The following is a 19,551-nucleotide window of genomic DNA, read 5'->3' as shown; positions in this document are numbered from 1 at the left end:
TTCAAATTGATACTTTCATTCACATACTTAATCCACACAGGTCTTTTTCCTCTCTCATCTAGTACAATTTTTAGCAAGTAAAAGATTCTATGACAACGCACACTGTCCTACCGAGTTCATCATCTTTGCAATTCCAGATAGTACTCCACTGTGATGGGTTGACCCTGGCTGAACACCAGGTGCCCACCAAAGCCATTCTATCACTCCCCCATCCTCAGCTGGATAGGGGAGAGAAAATATAACAAAAGGCTCGCGGGTCGAGATAAGGACAGGAGAGATCATTCACTATTACCGTCACGGGCAAAACAGACTCAATTTGCAAAACATACTCAATTTATTACAAATCAACCAGAGCAAGGTAATGAGAAGTAAAATGAAATCTCAGAACACCTTCCCACCACCCCTCCGTTCTTCCCGGGCACAACTACCCTCCCGGATTTCACCACCAAGCCCCCCCAGCGGCACAGGGGGACAGGGATGGGGTTTATGGTCATCACATGTTATTTTCTGCCGCTTCACCTCCTCAGGACGAGGGCTGATCACACTCTTCCCCTGCTCCAGCGTGGGGTCCCACCCACGGGAGACAGTCCTCCACAAACTCCTCCAACGTGGGCCATTCCCACAGGCTGCAGTTCTTCACGAACTGCTCCAGCATGGGTCCATTCCACGGTGTGCAGTCCTTCAGGAGCACACTGCTCCAGCGCGGGTCCCCCACGGGGTCACAAGTCCTGCCAGAAAGCCTGCCCCGTGGGCTCCTCTCTCCACAGATCCGCGGGTCCTGCCAGGAGCCTGCTCCAGCGCGGGGTTCCCACGGGGTCACAGCCTCCTTCGGGAACCCACCTGCTCCGGCGTGGGGTCCTCCACGGGCTACAGGTGGATATCTGCTCCACCGTGGACCTCCCTGGGCTGCAGGGGGACAGCCTGCCTCACCAGGGTCTTCACCACGGGCTGCAGGGGAATCTTCGCTCCGGCGCCTGGAGCATCTCCTCCCCCTCCTTCTTCACTGACCTTGGTGTCCGCAGGCTTGTTTCTCTTACATGTTCTCACTCCTCACTCCGGCGGCAGTTTCTCCCCGTCCCAACTTTTTTTCCTTCTTAAAAATGTTATCACAGAGGCGTTACCACTATCACTGATTGGCTCGGCCTTGGCCAGCGGCGGGTCCGTCTTAGAGCCAGCTAGTATGGGCTCGCTCTCTCTCGAACACAGGGGAAGCTTCCAGCAGTTTCTTACAGAAGCCACCCCTGTAACCCCCCCCCCACTACCAAAACCTTGCCAAACAAAACCAATACACCCACACAATTGGATGGATTTAGCCAGCTAAGTTGCAGCATTTTACCTATTTCCTGCAATAGTTTTGATTGGGTTCAGGGTTTTTTTAGGATAGAAACTATCCGACTTGAAAGCAATGACTTCTATATTTTGCTTCTACCTTAGCCAGAGTTTTTCAACATGCTCATTTTCCTTAGTGCTCTCATTCCTTAATATTACTAAGGCATTGATAAGACTCAGCAGCTTGCAGTTACTCGTTTAAATAGCCTTTCCTAAAATATCTGGGTTCAGTACTATAAGCATCAATTGCTGTTAAGATGTATAAGGCTTTTTTCCCCTTTTATTCCACATACACATACTATTTTTAAGGATGGTGTATTTTTAGACAAGTGTCTATATACTGAAATCAGTTTGATAAATGGTATCATTTACAGTAAGATAAGTATCTTTCAAAAAGGCTGCCGCTTTATTCAGATTTTCTTATATCTATCTGAAGGGAGCTATTTTGATACACAGAATTCAATGGATCTCTAGCACTTATAGCAGTATCTCCATGCTGAATACTGATGTTAGGTGCTCTTGCATCTGAAACCCAGGCTGTAGCATTTTTCACATTATTTACACAATGCATTAAAAATAGTCCTGCTAAAGTTCAACTCTTATGTTCAGTATCTGAATTAAAACAATGGAAAAAATATCTGACTACTGTTTTTCTCCTCTTTAGTTTCCCATGGAAAAAACCCCAAAACTAAAAATAAAACTAGAAGAATTAGCTAAATGGATAGCAATGAGGCTACAGGTTGTAAAAAACAGTAAAATTTAAATTTACTTATCCAAACATCTAAACAAGTAGTTAACACCGTATTTCATACTAGAAACATCTGTGGGATAGATAAAAGCTGCAAGTGGAAGCATAGAGCTTTTTGCAGCAACAGGTCATACAACTAGGGACAACAGCCATAAATTATGGTTTGGGAGGTAAAGGAAATTATTTTGTGCATAATACAGCACAGCAGGTTACTCAGAAAGGTTGTGGAATTTCTGCCACCAAAAGTTTTCAAGTTTCAAAAAAACCCCCAAACAAACACTCCTCCCAAAACCAGTCAAGTCTTCCCCCCAATGTCCCTCCCCAACCGAGAGGTCCCATCCAACTAACATTTATATGGTTCTACCAATTACCCTTTACCAGCAGGATCCATTCAGAATTGATTGGGTGGTAGGAGAGAAAGGGAGGAAATTTGGAACCCTAATACTATCAAAAGAGGATAATTAATGCTAATCCAGTGTGAATTTAGTGTGAGCTTTTGAAATTTGAGAAAACACTGCTACTTTTCTGCAATACATAGAGGATTCAGTTACATGAGGAGGGATTGCTATTACCTTCTCATACGCCCTAGAAGGCGCAAGAAATCCATAATGGGATTGGCAAATATTACTATAGGAACCTATGGGAGATATATTCCTTTTTAGAGCATAAGCTGAAACACCAGGCAGAAAATCATAGGAGATCTCAAATGACAACATAGGCTATGTTTAGCCAACAGAATGATACTACAGTATTATTGTACCAATGACATTCTAATAATCTGAACAATAAAAGATAACAATATATATTAAATGCATCAAAAGCTCTATCTAAATTTTTGATACAAAAGTGTATCTCTATTCGTATATATTTTATACATACACATCTAGAAGTGGTAACAGAGGTACAGATCTAATACATTCCTCCAGAAATTACTTTCTAATACCTAAATTATTCAACCTTTTCCTTTATAACTGGAAAGCTTGAAGTTATTATCAACGTTTCTAGGTCATGGGAAAACAAGAATAATACAAGTGTCATTTATTCTGAACTGGCCTGTGAATTTAGGCATAAAACACCCAAACATATTTGATTGTTTTGAAATGTGTAATGTTATATCCATTAGGGAATGAAAAACAGAAACTTTCCAATAGGAAGGATTGTAGCCAGGATTTAACTTCTCTGGAATTACAATTGATAACAAAGTGAATGTATTTCTACAATAAAATGGCAGACATGATCGCTGAATGTACACAACGGGGTAATACTTCTGCTTTACACTGCTGTATTACTGTAACACTGTGCCAGCTGAAGTACACAGTTTTAAAGAAGCAAGCTGAAAGCAACTTGAAAGACCACCACAACAAAAAATGACATGAAAATTACAAATACCCCCCCCCCTTTTTTTTTTTTTTTAAAGCAAAAAGCTTAATAATTCAACTAACTTATTTTAAAGAATACCTGGGAGGCAGGAAGATTTTAATCCACACATAAATAGTATAAACAGATAAGAATTTTAATACAGGGCCAAGTCTAATGGACAAAAACTACAAATAGCAGCAGTTCCATCGTGAAAATAATTGCCTGATGAAAGTACACAATTGGTATTCTGTTTCTCCACAAGACAAAATTTCTAATCAACAACTGACATTTTTCTAGGAGTACACTTTGGTTCAAACAGAACTAGCTTCACAGGAGTCATACGTAATGCACAGGATATATGCAATGTTTTTTTCCAAGCCATAGAAACAGAATAAAATAAGTAAATCCCTATAAATATAGCTATTAACTGAGATGGAATTAATTCTCAAACAGTTGGTATGACTAAACAAGGATAGGCTTACTATACAGCCTATCCTCTATATCGTATAAACTCTAACAACTGAAGAGTTTTTTGAAGCAGTTTCAATAACAAGCATGAAGTGTCATGAGTGTTAATGAGCCCTTAAGGCTTTCAACAATACAGATGTGTTTCAAAACCAGACTCTGGAACATGCCTGGTTACTTCTTAACTTGGGACTCTCTATTTATTGCCGCTTTCATTCTTTAATCCAAATAGTCTATCAACGTATTTATTTCAGATACAAATGCCTGGGACAGCAATATTCTTCTCAAGACCTGAAGTAACTGGACTTGGACCCCTCTGAATACGTAATGCAAGGTTGCTGAATTTTGTGGATAATCTATTGTGAGATTCTCAACATATAAGCCACAACACCAATTAGAGTTGTGAAGTTCTCAAATACTTGGTTTTGTCCAGTATTTATACAGTTTTTACTGCAAGCAGATGAAAATACTTGGAATTACTCCTGTACTTAATTCAGCTGCCTGACTACAAAAATGCAGTACTTAAGGTAAAAGAACTCAAAGGGCAGAAGTTGTTTTCCAGAGCAGAAAGTTTGCATTTTATATCTGACAAAGACTTAAAGTAAAGCATTACTGTAAAAGTTTATCAAAGGACAGAAAGGAAAATTACTCATTTATTAGGCAACTGTTACAGGAATCTTTTGATATACCCCATTTACATGACTGTTTCTAGTTCACAGCTGCTGAAGGGTTGTAAGCTACAATCAGCCTTTATGACAAAAACAGAAGAGAAAGCGTGGTTAAACACATTTCCAGTGAACTGATCTGAGAATACTTAGAGCTGTGCTATATAACAGTTACAGATACCCAACCATGTTTAGATGAAAAGAATTTCAAGCCCAGTAAACTTCAGTACTATTGAAGTTTGATCTGGAGATTAAAGTGAACCACAGACTGAATGGATCCGTGATGTGACAGTGCTGCAGAAAAGCGTAGTGTCGTTTCTGAGATTAACAGCAATGCTTAACTTCGCCTCATGCAAAATGAAGCTTGTAACCAGTTTGGACACTCCGCCTCCAAGACATGGATCCAAGATTTCTCTGGACTTTCTCCAAGAAAAATACAACTTTTAGGAAATACAGCCTATGAAGGAGAGTTCAAAGACTTTAGCTGCTTGCAGCGAAGATGATTTAAATTAGGTGAAAATATTGTGTGAACACAGGCAACTATTTGCCTGGAAAGATTGTATTATATGAAGTCTTTACAAATATAACAGCTACTTCAGGAGATGGTCTAAATGTACCTGACTGGCCTCAGGGCTTGATCTCTACAATTCTAGAATTCATCTGCAGACACTAAAAGCTCTTACAGAAAAATTTTAGCACTTTGTGTGCATAGCTGGCAGTCCAAGATAAGCATTAGGCTGCAGAGAGTTAATGCGCCACCTCCCACTTTACATAAAGAACTTCTAACAGCATGTAGCCTATTTGGTACAATACTCTGCTTTACTACTTACTACGATAGTCTTTAATTGCAAAGAACTTCAGAGTTAAAGTTTTGCACTTTGGCGAAATGAGTTTATAGAGCAATATTCGATCCTTGACAGAAGTACAACATCTCCCCAAATATACTCAGAGTTTACAAAGCCATTTCAAATTTTATGTAAGTACTGTGAAACAATTATCTGCACCATACTCTCTAGCCAAAATGTTTTTGACAACCTATGTTTTGATCACGTTGTTGAACAGTTTGAAATGAATTACTTCTGCTACTCTTCACGATAAACACCCTCTTTCAGAAAGGCTCAGAATTACTTTCTCACTGTGTCTGCCATCTCCCTCTTGTCCAGTAGAAAGTCAGAATCTCAGTTCATGTACCAGTCCCTCTCCTCTTGGTCAGGACAGAATGCCACCACCCTTCTTGAACAGGGGAGCACTGTTGCCATCAGGAAAGAGCAGAAAAGAGCAAGAGTAACTGCTAGGAGTGACTTGAACTCTCTGTTCATGCAAGAAATATGAACCACTTTAAAAGAAGAATTTCTCACCACCTGTTTCAGAAAGAAATAGGTCTCAAAGACTATGTCAAGATTTAATGAACACAAAGGAAGATTCAGGAAGATGGCAAAGAGGTTTAAGATTACCTTGGAAAGAAGGGATAAAACAGAGAACTGTATACACATGAAGTGAGAAGGCAAGATAAACTGAAGAGAAACCCAGGGCACACATTTCAGAATGTAAACCAAAGGACAAGTCGTTAAAGTTGGCTTGGCTTGTGGTTGGTTCCCCCCACCCCTTTCTCCCTCCCTTGCCCCCACAAATGTGAGAGGAAAAATATGAAAAAAATCTGTCTTTTAAAAATCACTTTAAAAACTCTTGTTGACATAAAGTATGTACAACCATCACTGTAAGTGTGGAGAAAACCCCCCCAATAATCAGACTGGATTTGAGTATACTCAAAGAAAAATCTAGTGGAAGAAAGTAGCTAACAAATACATTTACAAAAATAACATTTACTCTAGTAGCCATCACAGAATTTTGAGAGCACATCTTTTCCCCATTACTGTTCTTATTCAGAGGAAAAAAAATGAAAATAACTGAAAATAAGGGACAACGTATTATAAATGCTAATCACACACAGGGTACTGCAACCAAGCAGAAGCACGAGTTGCAACCAAGAGTTTGCTCCTAAAACTTATTTTCCTGTAAACACAAGACTACTGATAACCAGGCAGAGGGACTCTTTATTGCAGCACCATTTTCATGAATTGTCTCAAGATTGTCATGCTGCACTTCTGACAATATTTTTTTTTATTATTATTTAAATACCTTGATTAGATTGTTTTTAAACAGATACCAAGTTATTAAATACAAATCTAGCATTTGCTCCTACCAGGCAGGTACAACTTTAAAAATATTTCAACCAGTACTTCTAAATCTAACAGAGAAAAGATCACTATCACAAGTAAAACATTAAATAATTAACTATCAGCAAACAAGCAAAACAGTCCAATTAAGCTCTTTCACATTACCACCAATAAATGTAAGATTTGAACACCACGCACACTACAGATGAGTTATGCCACCAAGTCCAGAAAAAATCTTGCCTTCTGATGATATCCAGGAACAAGTGGATGTTGGCATTCAAAAGGAGTTATCTGTTAGAATTTCTTATAAAAGATGTGATTTCCTCTCAGATACTTATCAAGTTTCAAGCATACTGAACATAATCCATTTTCTTGTACCATGTGTCCTAGTACTCACCAAGTTACTAGTGTAGGCTAGTGAAAAAATTTAATTGTCAGAATATCATGAAACCTTCACACTCATCTCAAGTGTTTCATAACCATCTGGAAAATGCTCAAGACTAATGTTTACTAGTACCTAGAGTGATGCAGGAAGACAAAACCAGATATGATATTCTCTTCTGCAAAGCATAAACCTAGAATGACTAGCTATTTTTGCTCAAATTGCATTTTTTATTTTTAACGTAAGTGTATATGTAATACTTTCATAGAATCATAGAATCGTTTAGGTTGGAAAAAGACCTTCAAGATCATCGAGTCCAACCATCAACCGTGCCCACTATACCATGTCCTGAAGTGCCTTGTCTACACGTTTTTTGAACACCCCCAGGGATGGTGACTCAACCACTTCCCTGGGCAGCCTCTTCCAATGTCTGACAACCCTTTCAGTAAAGAAATTTTTCCTAATATCCAACCTAAACCTTCCCTGCCGCAACTTGAGGCCATTGCCTCTTGTCCTATCTCCAGCCACCTGACAGAAGAGACCAGCACCCACCTCACTACGACCTCCTTTCAGGCAGTTGAGGACAGCGATAAGGTCTCCCCCTCAGCCTCCTTTTCTCCAGACTAAACAGCCCCAGTTCCCTCAGCTGCTCCTCATAAGACTTGTGCTCCAGGCCCCTCACCAGCTTGGTTGCCCTTCTCTGAACACGCTCCAGCACCTCAATGTCACTCCTGTAGTGAGGGACCCAAAACTGAACACAGGACTCGAGGTGCAGCCTCACCAGTGCTGAGTACAGGGGGACAATCACCCCCCTGCTCCTGCTGGCCACACAATTTCTGATACAGGCCAGGATGCCGTTGGCTGCCTTGGCCACCTGGGCACACCACTGGCTCACATTCAGCTAGATGTCGACCAGCACCCCCAGGTCCTTCTCTGCCGGGCAGCTTTCCAGCCAGTCTTCCCCATGCCTGTAGCGCTGCATGGGGCTGCTGTGACCAAAGTGCAGGACCCAGCACTTGGCCTTGTTGAACCTCATACAATTGGCCTCAGCCCATTGATCCAGCCTGTCCAGATCCCTCTGTAGAGCCTCCCTACCCTCAAGAAGATCAACCCTCCCTCCCAACTTGGTGTCATCAGCAAACTTGATGAGGGTGCACTCAAACCCCTCGTCCAGATCATTGATAAAGATATTAAAGAGAACTGGCCCCAAAACTGAGCCCTGGGGAACACCACTTGCGACTGGTTGCCAACTGGATTTAACTCCATTCACCACAACCCTCTGGGCTCGTCCATCCAGCCAGTTTTTCACCCAGTGAAGAGTACACCTGTCTAAGCCATGAGCTGCCAGCTTCTCAAGGAGTATGCCGTGAGAAACAGTGTCAAAGGCCTTACTGAAGTCCAGGTAGACAACATCCACAGCCTTTCCCCCATTCACTAGGCAGGTCACCTGGTCATGGAAGGAGATCAGGTTGGTCAAGCAGGACCTGCCTCTCATGAACCCATGCTAGCTGGGCCTGATCCCCTGTTTGTCCTGCACATGCCGTGTGAGTGCACTCAAGATGAACCACTCCATAATCTTCCCCAATACTGAGGTCAGGCTGACAGGCCTGTAGTTCCCCGGATCCTCCCTCCAACCCTTCTTGTATATGGGCATTTCATATATATGTGTGCATGTGTGCATGTATAAGAAGCATTTAAACAGATGTCTTTAAGAAAATATTTTGGTCTCTTAAATGCATTATAAAAATATTACAGAATTATACAGGAAAATAAGCTGTCATTTCAATGTATCTAAAACCACATGATTCTGCAGCAAATGAGAACCAAAAAAAGCTTCATTTTCAGCTTGTAATCAGTATCTGGGTTTTAACAGTGGCATAAAGTTCAGAGAGATCAGTTTTCAGATCAATAAATCTAATTCACTGATGGTTGCTTGGACATTATGGAAACAATGTCAAAAGTTAAACACCTTCTTACAGAAAGCATCTAGCTGTGACATTACAGAGAAAAATTTGAACTGTGATGTTTAAGCTGTACATAAACTTCAGTGTCCGAGGGATGACAACATCGAACTAGAGAAGCACTAGTCTGATTATGTTATTTCACTGTTACTGTAAGGCTCTGTGTGAGAGAAATCACACACTCAACTGCCAAATCTCTCAACTGGACAGAATCCGTAATGAATCCTGAATATGACAATCCAGAGAGAAAATCAGAATAACTTCTGTGGAGAAAACTTTTCTGAGAGGAAGTATCTGCAGAAGCATGAGGAATGACAAAGACCTTGTTTTACATTCAGGTCTCCATAACAGGACAGTAGCCTGGGAACAGTTAAATTTTTATGAGCAAAAGTATGCCTGTCTTGCTCTGAAATAATCTCTTCTTAAGCCAAAACCTCACTTTTAAAGTGAGAAGGAAATGTCACTCATTCACCTCTGATGAAGGTTTAGCAACTGTACAGTTTAAAACCTCCAAAAGCATCTGTTAAACTTGGAAAATCCCAGCATTTCACTCACAGAAGTGTCATTATTTAGGAAATCAGGGGAATGGAGATCAGTCTGTTACACAGCATTACACTTCACAGACTAAGCAACTGAAAGACTATGCAGAAGCATTTGCATCAAGAATGCAACAAATGAAGCATTTACCTAGGTGTTCCCACAAAGTCCACTTAACTGAAATTAGAGGACATCTCTCTGGTCATACACCTGCGCTACATTTTAGCTTACTCTCTTTTCTTCAAATATTACAACATATCAAGGAACAAGATAGAGAAACCACAAACATCAGTACTTTGGAAAGAAAACTTATCAAAATCCTCTTTTAGCATACTTAACATAGTCTTGCAATTAAGTTATTTAAAAATATTCATAAGAATTAAAAGCTAAAAATTTTAGTGTTATCTACCCACAGTGAAATCTGTTACTAAACAATAGCAGGAAGCTTTCATTTGCCTAGGCAGTTTATGTTCAGATTAAATGCTACTTATGAAAATAAATTGAACTAAGTTTCATTTTCCTGACCATAGCATACTGTTTATGTTCACTGAACAGACCTGCAAAGTAAATAGATAAGGACTCAAAAGATAAGTTATATTCCTTGGAAGATATATAATAGAAGAAAAATTTATAAGCCCTATGATAAAACCTCTTACCAACATCTGCAATTACCTGTTTGTGAGGAGTAAAGATGATGAAGGTAGTGGTATCCAATAACAAGATTAGAAGCAGTGAGCACAAACTGAAATACAGGAAATTCCATGAAAACATTGCGGGGGGGGGGACACACCAAAATCCCACAAGACTTTTTTATTGTGAATGTGGTCAAACACTGAAGCGGGTTGCCCAGCGATGCTGCAAAATCTCCATCCTTGACAATATGCAAAATCTGACTGGTAACAGCCCTGGGCAACGTGCTCTAGCTGACCCTGTTTTGAGCACGGGGGTTAGACTAGATGATCTCCTAAGGTTCCTTCCAACCTCAATTATTCTATGATAAATTTTCCTCAAATCTTATTAAAAAAATGTTGACTATGATGGCCTTATAAAGCCTGCATATTTGGTAGAGACAGAGTGAATAAAGAGACTTAACTATAATGTTCCTTTTTTCAGTTTTAGCACAGAAATAATGGCTTTAAATGTATCAACATTTACCTCTTGGCCATGGCATTTAAAATGTTGTCACTAACAGAATCAGCAGCCTGAAACCAAGCACTGAAGCTGTTAATTTGAGCTGCCAGTGAACTTCACACGAACTGTGAGCTGCTGAAGATGAAAGAAGCCACCCACATGAGACACCTACAAACTCACATGCAGTCTAAGGCAGACAGTTATTACATAATACGCGAGTGCTTCAAAACTATTTACAGTAAAAAACAATACTGAAAAGTAACAGTATATATCATTCTGGTGGCAGCATACCCAGCAATATGGAATGAACCTTCTGTGAAATACCTGACTCATTTCTAAACATACAGTCATATATAGTGCTGACAACCTTGCAACGACACTTAAAGGTTTACAATGAACATATGCACATCAAAAAATGAAAATGCTTCTTTACAAGAAACTTTAACCTTTCTCATCAAGCTCCCATAAAACACCGGCATTGCATTCAAAGCACCATTTTGATAAGGTGAGTTTTGTCAGATTTTTCAAAATCAAAGCAGTAGCTGAAATAATTACTGGATCTTGTTAAACCTCTACTCCTTCTTGACAATATATGTATGAGCATAACCACTGGAGGCATCTCAACGTTCAGAAAAATTTTAAAAGCATTGTAATAATATTTTTGATCTAACAAATTTTCCTCAATCTATATCTCCAAAGTGATAATTAAAGAAAGGCACACAATTATAATTTTTTGGATCATGTTTTGCCAACTGCTAAGTCTCCTCCCAAGATATGGCACCTATGCAATGGTGTGTATACTGTTTGATTTATGCTGAAATACTGATATTCTTGTCCGTTTTTCTTGGGCAATGAAAAGACTTTAACTAGAAACTATGTCTTTATGCTACCACACACACTAGAACTTCACCACTGGACTACGTCAGTTCAGGTAGTTTAAGTAACAATAGCAGTAATATGCAGTTTAGAAAGTGTTACCACTGAACTACCTAAACTGATGCACACGTAAATGGGGAACTTCACTCAAAGGCCCCAACAAATGTAGAGTATTTGCTAGTAGCCTTAAAAATATTAAAATTAAAAATCACAAACCAACTCTGATGACTTAAGAGTGGGCCATGTTGTAGATGGGAAGAAGCGACAGAGGGGAAAAAAAGTAAACGTCCCAAGGAAAAGGTTAATCCCCCCCCACCCCCCCCCGCCCCCCCGAACAAAAGAGGGGGGAAAAAACCCAGCTAACACCAACCCCATAATCATGGATACTCAGCAAGTGACTTTATAAAACCAAATATTATCTATTTGCGGTGAGAGTCAGATCCAAATACCTGTATCTGTGCTACACAGTATTATTTTAGCAATTTACTGACAAGAAATGCTCCTCCCAAAGAAACACTTGAAACATTTTGTGAAGATACCAGTGCCACTTCTTTGGAACAGGTCTAACACCTGTTGACTTGATCTGAAGATGAAATAAGTCTACGACTTTCTAGCTAACCAGGAAAAAAAAAAGTGTTTTGAAGCCAGCATATGAAACTCCACATCAGGCACTGATTGTTCAAGACAGATTCTGACTCAAAGACAGAATATGAGAACACTCAACAGGAAGGGCTTTTTACAGCCTTTTTCAGTTTAATTCAGTTTTTGGAAATAGGCTAGAACTCTGTTCAAAATTTTGAGATACCAGAGCAACTGACTCACTCCTCCTTCAGATACAGGCTGTTTTCACCAATAGTAGGGTAAGCGATGTGTTTAACTGAATTTCTGTAACTCTGCCAGCTGTAGAAAATTTTTTGTTTACTGATAAATGCTGGGGTGTATGGAAAGAGTCATGCTTTGAAAAATCTATGGCTGTAATTACCTATTGTCCCAAAATAAAGACTAAAACCTTCTGTGAAAAGGTATGAAAACAGTGAATACACTAAGCCACAGAACTGCCACCATTATGTGGATACTCTATTTAAACTTAAATATGTAACACCACCACACATATAGAATAAACTGTAATACTCTCCAAGTGTGTAACACTTCTTACTACAATTCATACTGTTTGTAAAGTCTATTATCTGCACTAGATGTTTACTAAACAGTATCTCAGGAGTGTACCTGGAGCTACCACAACATCTCTGCAAAAGATTCTGGTTTAACCCTGATGTAATCTGTAACAGCTTCCCATCTGTCCACAGAATATAAACACATACATGTATACTTGTGCATTCAGACATTTTGAAAGTCCTATATCGATCCTGCTGCCTTCTGATTTATGTCATTCCAAAAGCTGGTTTGGTAGTTAACACCTAGTTGGTAAAAAAAGCAGTGATCTTAATTCTTAATTAAAAAATTTAATTAAAAAAAATCAGCTCAAGTTAATGACTAAATTTCTAAAATATATTATCTGCGAAAAAATATCCTCTCTTCAAACATTCCAGTAACAGTAACACACAATGAGCAGCAGGGATGCATAACACATCTAGTTTTGAGTGACATGTTCTCTTCCAGAAGAAGCAGTTTAGAGAGGTTTAATTTGTAAAAATAAACTCAGCTGCTGAAGTCTACACTAATGAGAACTTGGTTTTCTCCTCCAATGAAGGATGGATCTGCTGTCCCAAATTTTAAGTGTGTAATAAATTGTAACTGCTCTTCTCAGTGAGTTCCTGGTTTTGTAATCAAAGAGCTACCAGCATATGGCAATATGCTTAATTCAAACTGTACGACAAAAAAGTATAGCCTGGCAGAATCTTATCTACAAGACGGTTTCTAAGCACTAGTCCACGCTTTTGAGTCTTCTTGCTTTTATACTGCAGTTGTGAGACTTGTTGAATGCTTTCCTGTCACATCAGGCGATAAACACTGTAGTTAAGAATTCCACAATTGATAGCAATAAAACATTCATTGTAGAATAGTCTGCAGATTAAAAAGACAAGCTAGAAATCACTAGCTAGAAATCCATGAGGTCTTCTAAAAAAGAGCACTGGGAAAGTAATACTTAGCAAAGGTGTTGGGAGGACTATCGGGCAATACTTTAGGAATAAAATAAAATAGGTTAATTCACATGAAACTATTTCAGTTCTCTCCTGAGATGTACTACAGTCATCCGGACATCTCTGCTGCCTTCCATTAAGAAAGTAGAAAAGCACAGGTAAGTAGTCACAAAAGAAAAAGCACCTCCAGTCCTTTAAATGAATCAAAACTAAGTAAGTATTCAGTTAAACCCAATGTTGTTCTTTATTCAAAATACTGCCATTTACCTTCTCAAACAGCTTAATGCTGACTCAAAGCATAATTCTAGTCTTCCTATGTAAAAAAAAAAAATAAAATTCACTTTAATTTTTTATTCTAAACTTGAGTTTATGCTAATTGTAGTGGAAAGGAGAAAGTCTTCTGAAAATTAAGATGTGAATTATCAGGTAATCATAGAAAAGGAAAAGATTCTCATATAAAGGTCTCTAGAACACCAGTACATAGGTTTCATGGGTAGGGCAACGGAACCTATTTTTCTTCTCTACTTACATATGCACGTGTGTGAACACATATGAGTGTATATACATGTTAACAAATAATAGCTCACTAGTACCCTTTGGGGTCCTTGAAATACCCTCTCCTGAGGTAGTCTATACCAATAATGCACGGAACCTCTTAGCCAGTCACAATGGGGTGATTTTGCCACTCATTCCTGGTTAGGCTCCCTTCAGCCTCCAATACAGTTAGCTGTTGGGATCCCCCTGTCATTCCAGAAATCAGATGGGTTCTGCCCCTTTATAGTTTGATGGCATTAGGGTATACAGTGCACTGGTGTCCACTAGAGCCTTATACTCCTGTGGATCTGACATGCCAGGCCACCAAACCCACGCAGTCCAGTAAACCTAGTTGTCCCCTTCCTCCACCTGGCTGGAGACAGACCCCTCCAGTCCTGGTCATAGTATTCATTACTTACTTGTTGTAAATATAAATCAGAAGTCCCTTTATTAAGATCAGAAATAAGATCAGCCCTTCTACTCTGTCTGGGGGACTGCCCACTAAAAACTGGAGCAGCAATTTTCCTGAAAAAAACCAAACCCTTTTGTGATTGTTTTTCTTTGCAACTCATATACCTATGCCTCTAGGGTGAAGGTAGGTTTTCCATACCGCCTCCTCATGTCCTCTCTGTGGTCATGCAGGTAAAACCACAGGGTGGCCCGCGGTGTGTACCCACTATATCCTCTCTCTTGAGCAGAGGAACACTTACTCTTAATAGCTGAGATACTGGTCCATACAGGTAGGGAGTAGGGCATATCCTCTTTGAATTGCTGGAACTCCCAGGACAGTTTTTTGGACAGTTTCTCCACAGCCGAGACGCAGCCCTCAAAGGAAGAAGAGATACTTTCTTCATATTGCTGGAGCTGGCCAGCCAATTTGTCCACTGTCTGTCCCGCTCCATCTTTCCAGGTCATTTCTGCCAATGAGTTGGCATACGATGATGGTGTGTTCTGCACAAACTCCCACCACATGGGTCATGTACACTTGACTTCACCTGGGTCTTTGGATAACTGCTTGTTGTTCAGGTCATCATAAATCACCTCCAGCATGGCTAATTCCCTAAGGTACTGGATACCTCTCTCCATGGTGGTCCACTTGCCTGAGTGACATAGAACATCTTCCTTGAAGGGGTACCTTTCCTTCACACCTGACAGGAGTCACCTCCAGAGGCTGAGGACTTGTGCCCCTTTTCCAATCGCTTTGTCAATGCCCCCTTCCCTAGAAAGGGATCCCAGCTGTTTGGTTTCCCTGCCCTCTAATTCCAGGCTACTGGCACCATTACCCCAGTATCGGAGCAGCCAGGTGACAATGTGCTCGCCTGGACCAGGCTGAAATCTTTTTGCATATCTCGCAGCTCACTCAGGGATAGGGATTGGGTTACTGCCTCATTTATGAGTTCTTCCTCTTCCTCCTCCTGATTTCATGATGGCCCTCCCTTGGAGTAGTCTGTCTCATCCACTTCTTCCCCTAGTAAGGGAAGAGTTTCTTCCTTTCCTAGAGGAGTTGATTTCGCTTCCAACATTTATTCTTGTGTATAGGGGTGACTGATACCAGTGGTTCTCTGGCTCAGCTGCAGTGCCTGTCACCAGGGTTGGAGTGTCCGCAGTGCTTGTCACATTGTCATCAGATCCAGAGACTTTCTCTTCCCCTTGAACATACCGAACAGTGTTGAACAGGGCTCATTAGGCATGGGTCAGGCCCCACCATGCTGCAGAGATTTGTGTCTCTGGATTTGCCAGGGTGGCAGAATACTTTTTCCAAATATTTTATTAGTTTTTCAGGATTCTGCACTTGTTCAGGGGTGAAGTTCCAAAACACTGGAGGTACCCACTGTCCTAGGTACTTGCCCATAGTAATAGTAATAGTAATCCCACACACCCCACCACTCACAACTCTCTAGCCTAGGGTAGACCTCTGGATGGTATTCTTAACAGCTGTTTAACTTTAAACAAGACCTGAAACACATTCAGGAGTAGGAGACATATCAAACAGGAACATGCTGGTTGAACATCCCAAGAATATTCAAAATTCTCAAGAGCTATTGTAACTAGCCTGGAGAAAAAGGGGAAGGTGAAAGAGAAAGGGAGGATGAAGGAGCAGGGGAAAGTGTCCCCTCTTGTCTCCCCCATAGATTGTCTCTCCGAGAAGAAAAGGTAAAGAGTGTAATTATTGATCGTTTCCGAGACATGGCTCCTGAAGTACAGAGATGGCGGCAACGCTGAGTACAGATTAATCTCATGACCAGCAATTTTGTCGTATCATAAGGCAGTATTACAAAGTACAACAAAATTATAGCCTTAACCCAGCCCCCAGAGGTGATAAACAGCATAACAGAGAATGTATAGAGTAAGTAAGTTCTCAGAGCAACTCTGAGAACAAGCACAACTCTGAGAGTAAATAAATAAGCATTGTGACCAGCAACTATTAAACTAATACAATGAATGCTTATAACAAATTTGTTTTAACACACTCTGGTCAGATCTGTCATTATCTCAACCCTTTGGGCCCTGTGTTGGGCGCCAAAAAAGGACTGTCATGGTTTAATCCAGCAGGCAGCTGAATACCACATAGCCATTCACTCACTCCCCCTTGGCCAGTGGGATGGGGGAGAGAATCAGTGGAAAAAAAACCCCAAACAAACCTCATGGGTTGAGATAAAGACAGTTTAATAGGACAGAAAGGAAGAGAATAATAATTATAATAAAATGACAATAATAATAATAAAAGAATTGGAATATACAAAATAAGTGATACACAATGCAATTGCTCACCACCCACTGACCAACGCTCAGCTAGTTCCCAAGCAGCGGCCCCCAGCCAGCTTTCCCCCTAGTTTATATATGGGGCATGGTGTCGTATGGTCTGGAATATCCCTTTGGCCAATTTGGGTCAGCTGTCCTGGCTGCGTCTCCTCCCAACTTCTTGTGCACCCCCAGCCTACTTCACTGGCAGGGCAGTAGAAGAAGCTGAACAGTCCTGGACCACTGCTTAGCGACAACTAAAACGTCAGTGTGTTACCAACATTATTCTCATCCGAAATCCAAAACACAGCACTGTACCAGCTATTGGGAAGAAAATTAACTCTATCCCAGCTGAAACCAGGACATATGCACATGCATACAAGTACGACGTGACAAGTAGTTCAGTACCATTGTTGCCTTAGTTCATATTGGTCAGTATGAATTTGTATTTTAAGTTAATGACTGTACAGTTAAGGACTGTAATATGCCTTAAAGCAGCAAATAAGTTTAAATCTAAAAGGGTGATGTTCTAAATCAACAGTACAATTTTAATTTAATACAACTTCTTAAAAACACCTTTTATAGTAGGCATTACATCTTTAAATTTTAGAACACTTTATTCAAATTGAAGCAGATAATTTTTAGGCTAACAGTTCAGGGTTTTTTTACATCCCTTCTATATATAGACTCTTTTCACCATTTATATCCAGCATCCCACACTAGAAGAAGCAAACAACCTTGGACACCATTAAATATACAGAGCATGGACCACTACTTTAGCAATTAATCTGGCATAATGGACATGTAATAAAAATTACCAACAGTTATACATAACGGATTGAAGTATTAATAATCTATGATCTAAACTACATGTTCCAAGAAAAGGATACCTTGTATTCTGTGTAAAAGCAACTGCCTTAGAAATGAAGTCATAAATAAAAAGACACCTGCAATGAACTGCACAATACCTGCAGTATATTCCACTAAATTTTATGACGACAGCAATCAGCATTTCTCTAGACTAACAGAGAAGCAAGGACAAAAGGTGTTCCCTTACTTTTTTGTGGGGTGTGGAGGACAAACAACTAACATTTGTAAACAGTATTTCAATCAGATCTACCTTTTGTTCAGTATGTTCTTAAACTAGCAACTACATAATCACATTTCCACTTAAATTAAGAAAAACACCTTTTTTTTCAGTAGAAGCTGATTCATTATTTCATCTCACCCTCTGAAAAAGAGCCAACATTACAATAAATACCTAACTCATTTGAAACAGGAAACTGAGTTAATTCTATGTTACTAATCCTTTAGCAAGCCAACAGTAACTACATTCTGGACATCACTTTTACCTGACAACTAATAATTGCGTAATGTAATTAACAACGTCTGGTGCTGTTCGTTCTTTTTGGGAAAACTTTTGGGGAAGACTGAAAGCGATGAGCTTGCATTAAGCTCACTCATCTTAATTCACCAAGCTAAAACCATACCAGTAGGAAGAGGACAGAATACAACTATTGAAGGACACACTTTAAGACGTATTTTCCCTGTACGTTTTCCTAAATCTTTTAAATAATACAGAAATTCAACAAATGGGAATTGTGATGACTCAGCTGTCAGTATTCTGCACCATCAGCTGTGTAGCTACCAAAAATGCATGTATGTCATGTCCACATCCTACAGCTTGTACATTTTTACACGTTTAGTTAACTACTTTGATAAGCATTCTTTCCACATTTACAGATAAATGAGTTTATTCTCAAAACCTTTCACTGCTCTAAGCTGCATGGCTTAGGGTTTATGCCAAAGAGAGGAGTGTCCTCTGACATTTTCAGTATTGCAGATAAATATATTTTCTAAAAATTAAATTTAATATTTCTTAATAATAATTTTGGAATGTAATTTATTTGTTTAAAGTTTAATCTGGATTTAATCCATTAAGCTACTGCACAGCAGTTCTGATATAAAAAAACTTTTGCTTAGCTTACTTGATTTCAGTGTTTTTCCTTCACTCGGATGATTAATATTCTTGAGGGACTTGATGCACAAAAAGGTCTCTAAAGATACTGGACATAATCCCATAACATCTACTAGGCCACCTAGGGCAACTGTTTTTTTAGCTGAAGATCAACAAGCACTTAAACACAGAGAATCAAAAAAATTAACATCTGAAACATCAAGCATTTTTTTCCTTCTTTTGTAAGAAAGAACCTTTAAAAGTTAAAAACCTAGCAAGTGCACACTCTCTATTTAGCAGTCACATGCCCTCTAAAGCTACAAATGGTACCTGCAAGTTCTTAATAGGACAACTGCCTGAACAAGTTAACCACTTATCAGCTAACACCAATATGTCAAATTTTTCTGGGTTTTGATTACAACAAATGGAATTAATAGTTTTTATATTATCATGCACTTTCTTTTCAACTCTAGCCTAAAAGCACACTTCTCTACATATTTTTAAGCCTTTAAACACAAAAGCAAATGTCTCACACTACAGTAAGATTAATTTAAAACATGACAAGTTACTGCTTCTTAAACAATGT

General features: G+C 39.6%; 1 protein-coding gene across 8 annotated transcripts in view; it reads right to left on the bottom strand.

Moving 5' to 3' along the window:
- The window catches only part of CLEC16A (C-type lectin domain containing 16A), a 97,281-nt gene that overhangs the window by 31,539 nt on the left and 46,191 nt on the right, over positions 1-19,551 (bottom strand). The window lies entirely within an intron of this gene.

Source organism: Accipiter gentilis, chromosome 33, assembly GCF_929443795.1.
Source record: "Accipiter gentilis chromosome 33, bAccGen1.1, whole genome shotgun sequence".
Classification (NCBI taxonomy): Eukaryota; Metazoa; Chordata; class Aves; order Accipitriformes; family Accipitridae; genus Astur; species Astur gentilis.
This window is presented reverse-complemented; position numbering and strand designations above follow the sequence as displayed.